This window comes from Lactuca virosa, chromosome 1 (genome assembly GCF_052849685.1).
Source record: "Lactuca virosa cultivar CGN04683 chromosome 1, Lactuca_virosa_CGN04683_v6, whole genome shotgun sequence".
Classification (NCBI taxonomy): Eukaryota; Viridiplantae; Streptophyta; class Magnoliopsida; order Asterales; family Asteraceae; genus Lactuca; species Lactuca virosa.
This window is the reverse complement of record NC_136426.1, coordinates 122,245,977-122,253,753: the sequence shown is the minus strand read 5'-3', so window position 1 is coordinate 122,253,753 and position 7,777 is coordinate 122,245,977.

The window sequence follows — 7,777 nt, the reverse complement described above, 5'->3', positions numbered from 1 at the left end:
TCAAACAAAACCAATGTATCAAATGTCATAAAATCAAAGTAAAGTTTCATATGCGGAATCCCAATGGTGTGTGCGATGCAGTCAACCCGAGCTCTTCCATTTGCAACCAGAAGTACCGGAAATATAAATTGAAAATGATAAGCACAAAGCTTAGTGAGTTCCCCATACTACCCCCATCCCAAACATAATAAACCACATACTGGGCCCCTGTCCGATATCGGGTCACGCCCGACATCAGGCCCCGCCCGACATCGAGCCCCGCTCGGTATACAGATCTTTTGTTCTTAGGCCTCGCCTGTCACTGGACCTCGCCCGCTTTACACATACAATAAATATCACAAAATAATACTAACACATATAGAGATCATAAACAATATCATATGTTACAGTCCTTAGGCCTCGCCTGGAATCGAGCCCCGCCCGGTACGCATAGCAACACATAACACATGCAAGGGTCACGTAGACTCCTAGCATCCTAACATAATCAATAAGGGTCGGCATTGGTTCCTTATACCCGCTAAACCCAGTGAGGAAACCCACCTCAAATGCTGAATCTCACATAAAGAAATCCTTAGCTGCTGCCCTGACGACTACCCGAGCTATCAGTATAAAATAACACCCAATCAATATCCAAGACTCCATACTTGGGGTAAAGTGACCATTTTACCCCTGGCCTAATTCATCCATGACTAAGACCCAAATCCACAATATTAAAAGGCCCAACACTAACTAATCTTCCAAGGCCCACTTGTGGCCCACTTATGGCCCAATTTTCCAAATTGGGCCCAAACCCCTCCAATGGGCCTTACCTTAAATCCGGATAATTTCCTTAGTCCAAAAGCATGCTTTCAGATGGCCCACTAAGGCCCAAAGCAACTAGGTCCATGAAATGGCCCAAACCGAGGCCCAAAGATGCGAAGTCCATTCTGACTGAGTACACAGGGTGTACTCAGTTGTACGTTGCACGTACACGCTTGATGGCTTATACGCTGCACGTACAGGCTTGTAGGCCCAACGTACTCCTTTATTAAGCTAAATTTTGACATTAAGCACTTCATGCTTAGCCCAAAGGTCCAAACCACATATATGAGTCCTAATCAATGTCTAGACCCATGAAGTCACTGACTTGGTGACTTTGCATGCCCCAAATGATTCCAAACCCAAAATATAACATTCTACTTTCATGAAAATGGCCCTAAATCATGCATGGATGGATCTAAGCCTCAAAGATGGCAACTTTATGACTCAAGGACCAAAATAACACCAAGAGTGGAAACTATAAACTTTAGAAACGATATGAACTCATAAGATCTCATCAATGGGACCAAAAGGGTCCATAAACCCAAACCAAAAGAGATCTAAGCTAAGAAGCATCAAGTTCAAGACTTTATACCTCAAATGAGTGCCAAAATATGATGGTGTTCTGGATCTATAAGCCTTCACTCCTCTAATGAAGCTTCAATGATGATCACCTTCATTCAAAGCACCAAAATGCACCACAAAATGGCCTTCTAAGTTCAAAAACACACAAGTATGGAATTAGGGTTCGAGTGTAGGGTAAGGAGGACAAGGAGGATGATAAAATGAGGGTTTCACATCCATAAGGATGCTTAAATAGTGGCAAACACCGGAAATTAGGGTTTTCAAGGTTTTAATGTACGCTCGCGTATACTTCTGTACGCCCAGCGTACACATTCAGATTCCTGCTCAATACAGTCGCATGAGTACGCTAAGTGTAACACCCCACGTACTCGCTTCACCGCTTGTATGCTAAGCGTACCTTGTTGTACGCCCCGCGTACAACTCAAGGGTTAAAATGGGACAAATTTAATTGTCACACCCCCAAACCAAGGATGGCGGAAATGTCCGGGGGTGGAGGACTTCATGTATAGTATCATAACAACAATTGTAATAGTAATTCAAGCAAACACAACCAACATATATATAATTGAAAAAGTTACATCATTGTATGAATTACATGTTTACGAATCAATTACAATATATTGACAAAATATGAAATAGTAGACGCCTTAGCGTCCCATCCTCAAAAGCACTTGGTTACCTATTTAATGATTTCCTGAGAATACAAGTTGTTTGAAAAAGTGTCAACACAAAGGTTGGTGAGTTCATAAGCTTTTGTTTGGTATTATTAAAAGCCTTTCGTTTGTAAAAGTAGTATTTGTTTTAGAAAAATCCAATATTTTCCTTAAAATGTATATGTAGTCTTAAATCCAAAGACCGAAATGTATAAGTAACTTTTCTTACTTATAATAAATAATGTAAGTTTAAATCGACATAAACTCGTTTAATTTTAATGAAGTTCCCGTAAATTCCAATATTCATTAATACTTTATGTGAGTTTATTAAAGCCTTTTCTTGTAAAAGTAGTGTTCGTTCCAGAAAATCCAATATTTTCCTTAATGTGTAAATGTAGTCTTAAAACCCAAAGACCGAAATGTACAAGTAGTGTTCGTTCCTTATAGTAAAACAATGCAAGTTTAAATCGACATAAACTCGTTTGATTTTAGTGAAATCCCCGTAAATTCTATGTTTGTTAATACCACATGTGAGTTATTATAAATTGAATCGAATGTCTCACAGAAGTCATTAACGAATTTACGTGTAGTGTAATGAAAACTTGGTACCGTATGGCCGTACCTTGCTTAATGAAAATATCCTTTGTATAAATGTACCCTTTTTAAATGTATGTGTTATGTAATGTTTCATAAAGTCATTAACGGAATTACGTGTTATGAAAACTTGGTACCGTATGGCCGTACCTTGCTTAATGAAAATATCCTTTGTATAAATGTACCCTTTTTAAATGTATGTGTTATGTAATGTTTCATAAACTATACCTATTATAGTTTATCAACCAAGGGTAGTACGTAGTAATGTATGCAAACTATATTCAAAATAGTTTATTAAATGTTTGAATGTATCGGTTGTACTTTGATTATAATCACTTGTTATTCTTTATATTTTATATGTCCAAATCCATTTGTAAACTGATGTGTGTCTAAATATTAAGATAAAATGTCATATATTGCAATAACATATAATCACATAAAGATATACACCTTGCTCAACATGTTACAAAGTGAAATGAAATTGACAGCAACTTTTTGTTGTATACAGTTTCTGTTATTGTTCTTAGAAAATTTATAGAAAAATCATCAAAGCTCTAAATCCAAATCCGCAAATTCTGAGAGTTTGTAATATGAGTCTAGTTTGTTCGTAAATTTTATCATGATTTTTAGTGATCTCTAACAGAGGTGAAAATGTTCATAATCACAGACTGGTCCGAGTTTGCCTCTGAAATGATAGGCAGTTTTGTAAAAATCACCATAAATTGTAGAAAAATCATATGGAGATGTGCAAGTAGCCATTTTAAAGCTAAGAGTTTTAACTACTTGCACCTGGAACAGTTTTGAAAATTAAAATATTTAAGTTGACCAAAACAGTCCGTGATCGAAGTTCATCTTTTCTGATGTAATCTGATAGAAAAAGTTTAATTGTGTTCTTGATGATTTTACTTGTATTCCCCCCTTAAAACTTAAGAAAAACATGTAAATGTAGGGGTATGAACTCGCCTTATGTGATTTCAGTAGATGAAAGTGAGATAGAGGAAGTGTTCAACCCAAGAACACTAAGAAGATGTCTTGATGATTCGAGAATCTAACACCGAATAAGATGGAATTTGTGTAAGATATCAATGATTTGAGTAGAATGGAGTTTAATAATTATGTGAATGATGAAGATACTTACTAATTGAAGAAAGAAATCCCTGGAGAAAGCCTTGAAGTTCTTGAATTTGAGAGAAAAGATGAGAGAATTTTGGAGTAAGTGTAGAATGAAAGGGCTTTTAAGGAGAATGAGGAGAGAGGACCAATCCTCCAGCTCTTAGAACGTGGGAAGAGCTGGAGATAGGGTGTAAAGGTCCCCCAAGGAGACAAGGGGTGGTTGGAAAGAATGGCTGATCATAGAGTGTGGTGGTGGTGGCTTGCTTTTGTCATAAAATAAGGAAAAGCAAATATTCCCTCAATAATTAGTCCAACCACCAATTATTTTAATACATTTTTATAAAAACCCTGGAGATTTATATATTTTGGGGCCTTAGTTTATAAAATAAAGTTTTGGGTGAAAATCCCACGTTAAAATAATGAAAAACGGAGTTAAAACGAAGTCGTAGTCGAAAAACCGATAAAAAGGGGCCGTCTGCGAGACCTCTCGCATGGGCTGTCTGAGAGGCTTCTCATGCGAGGCTTCTGTCCTGAGAGGCTTCTAATGAGAGGCTTCGGTCCTGAGAGGCTTCTCATGAGAGGCTTCGGTCCTGAGAGGCTTCTCATGAGAGGCTTCGGTCCTGAGAGGCTTCGGTCCTGAGAGGCTTCTCATGAGAGTTTTCGCTTCTAATAGGAGGGTTTTGGTTCCTTAAGGTTATTTTACTCGTTTTTACCCCGTTTCAAGTGGTTTTTGACCCGGTTAAGGGTCGGGATGGCCCGAATGATTACAAAAAGTTAAAGTAACTTTTGAGAGAGATTTCAAATAGAAAGAGATAGAGTGAAAACGATTTAGAGAGGTTTCGTTTGTGATTAATTTGTGTGTCCGGCTTCACAACGCAAGGTTCGTAAACCCTGTTAAACCGTGTTTTAGTGTCGTACACACTCCCGATGAGTGTGCAATAATGTTTTATCGTTTTGGTTCAATGTTTACTTAGGAAATTCAACACACGAACTTTCCAAATGATGTTTCTCTCATTAAGATATTGCATTGTACAGTAATTACATAGTGTAAACCCTAATATACAAGGGTTAATTGAGTCGATTGGTTTTGAATTATTGACTTTGTTTGACTTTGACTTGACTCAATTTTGACAGTTGTCACATCATCCCCCCGTTAGAAGGAATTTCGTCCCGAAATTTGCATTTGACTGGGACATCAAGAGTTTGGGAAAAGATGTGGGTATTTTTGTTTCATTTGATCTTCGCGTTCCCAGGTGAACTCAGGCCCTCGTTTAGCGTTCCAACGGACCTTCACGATGGGAATACGACTTTGTTTCGTTCGTTTGATTTCCCGATCCGTGATTTTGACTGGTTCCTCCACGAAGTGGAGATTTTTGTTAACTTCGATTTCGTCGAGTGGTATTACGAGTGTCTCTCCAGACAAACACTTCTTTAGGTTCGACACGTGAAATGTGGGATGTACTTTGTCGAGTTCCTGAGGTAATCGAAGTTTGTATGCTACTGGCCCAATCGTAGCAAGGATTTCGAATGGCCCGATGTACCTTGGATTTAGTTTCCCGCGTTTGCCGAATCGTATCATTCCTTTCCAAGGGGAAACTTTTAGTAGTACACGATCACCCACCTGGAATTCCAAGGGTTTGCGTCGTTTGTCTATGTAACTCTTTTACCGATCGCGAGACGCTTTCAGTCTTTCTCGAATTTGAACGATCTTTTCTATGGTTTCCCTTATGATTTAAGGGCCAGTGAGGGTGCTATTAGAGACTTGCCCTCTAGCTAGCTGTGTATCCCCCACCTCAGCCCAACACAGGGGTGATCTGCATTTGCGACCGCAAAGAGCTTCGAATGGAGCGACTTTGATGCTAGTATGATAGCTGTTATTGTAGGAGAATTCGATAAGCGGTAGATGGGTATCCCATGCTTTACCGAAGTCTATCACACAATCTCTTAACATGTCTTCCAACGTTTGAATGGTTCGTTCGCTCTGTCCGTCGGTTTGTGGGTGGTAGGCCGTACTCATGTCAAGCCTAGTTCCCAAGGATTTTTGTAGAGACTGCCAAAACCGTGAGGTAAATCTACTATCTCTATCGGAGATAATGGATATCGGCACACCATGGAGTCGTACAATCTCTTTGATGTACGTTCTAGTCAGCTTCTCCATCTTGTCGGTTTCTTTTATCGGTAGGAAGTGTGCTGATTTGGTCAATCTGTCTACGATTACCCATATGGTGTCAAGCCCGCCCGATGTCTTAGGCAGCTTGGTTATGAAGTCCATGGTCATTCGTTCCCACTTCCACTCAGGTATATCCGGCTGTTGTAATAGCCCGGATGGTTTCTGGTATTCGATTGTGACTTTGGCGCAAGTCAGGCACTTGCTCACATAGGTAGCAATCTCAGCTTTCATGTTCGGCCACCAGTATAATTTCTTGAGGTCCAGATACATCTTATCCGACCCGGGATGGATGGAGTATCGAGTCTTGTGTGCTTCATTCTTGACGACGTCTCGGAGTCCACCGAACTTCGGTGTCCAAATCCGGTTCATGATATAACATGCTCCATCATCCTTGACTTCTAAGTTTTTATCCATTCCCCTTAATGTCTCTCCTGCCACCTTTTCTGGTTTCAAAGCTTCCAGTTGAGCTTCCTTGATTTGTATGGTCAGGTGGGAATGGATTGTCATTGTTAAGGATTTTACTCGGCGGCCCGAGTACTCCTTCCTGCTTAGAGCATCGGCCACTACATTGGCCTTGCCCGGATGATAACGAATTTCGCACTCGTAGTCATTCAGCAACTCTACCCATCTCCTATGTCGCATGTTGAGCTCTTTCTGATTGAGGATATGCTGAAGACTTTTGTGATCAGTGAAGATAGTGCATTTCGTGCCGTAGAGGTAGTGTCTCCAGATCTTCAAAGTGAATACTACTGCTCCTAATTCCAGGTCGTGCGTAGTATAATTAACCTCGTGCGTCTTAAGCTGTCTTGATGCATACGCGATAACCTTCCCTCTCTGCATGAGCACACATCCAAGGCCTTGATTCGAAGCATCACAATACACTACGAAGTCTTCGGTTCCCTCTGGGAGAGACAAGATCGGTGCTCTGCATAGGGCTTGTTTTAACATTTGGAAAGCAGCTTCTTGTTTCCAAGTATATGACCGTTTGTAAAAGTTTCACACATACTAATTTAGTCGGGACATAATTAATATATTTATGTTTTAAAAAGATCTTTATCGGTTACTTCATTAGTTGCAAAGTGCATACCAGTCATATGTGATTAAGATATAATAGTCCTTCGAATAGATGACCCTAACTCCAAGACCACAACCAAACAAGGACAGGAAGTGAAACAAAGATACATAAATTCTAAGTCTATAGCATCTTAGTTACATATGACCTTAGCGCATCCACTTAGCAGCTATTGATCTATAAATAAAGACCTATTTAATTCTCAGATAATTTATTATAGTAACACAAAATACTCCTATAGTATTTGTAAATGTTTAGTTTTGAGTTCTTAAAGTATCCTTTGTAGTGTGTTATTAGGTTTGTTAGATTTGTTGCCCATCCTGACCATCCCCCGGTATATGCAAGTCAATTCCCGGACAGATATAGTTGATCAGGCTATATCCTTCCCAGACTTAATCCACATATACTAAGGCATACTCAAAATGTTCAACTCTTCTTCTTTTGCTTTATGTTTTCGCTAGTTATGATACCATGCGAGCATGTAATGTATGTATGTATACTTTAATCAAGAAAATCATTTATTTTCTAAAAGTATATTTATTTGAAAAATGCACAAATCAGAGACTATTAGTCCCAATTGTGTTTATAGTTTGTATATCTTATGTGGTTTGATATACTTAATTCACTATAAACTGTGCTCTGATACCAATCTGTCACACCCCCAAACCAAGGATGGCGGAAATGTCCGGGGGTGGAGGACTTCATGTATAGTATCATAACAACAATTGTAATAGTAATTCAAGCAAACACAACCAACATATATATAATTGAAAAAGTTACATCATTGTATGA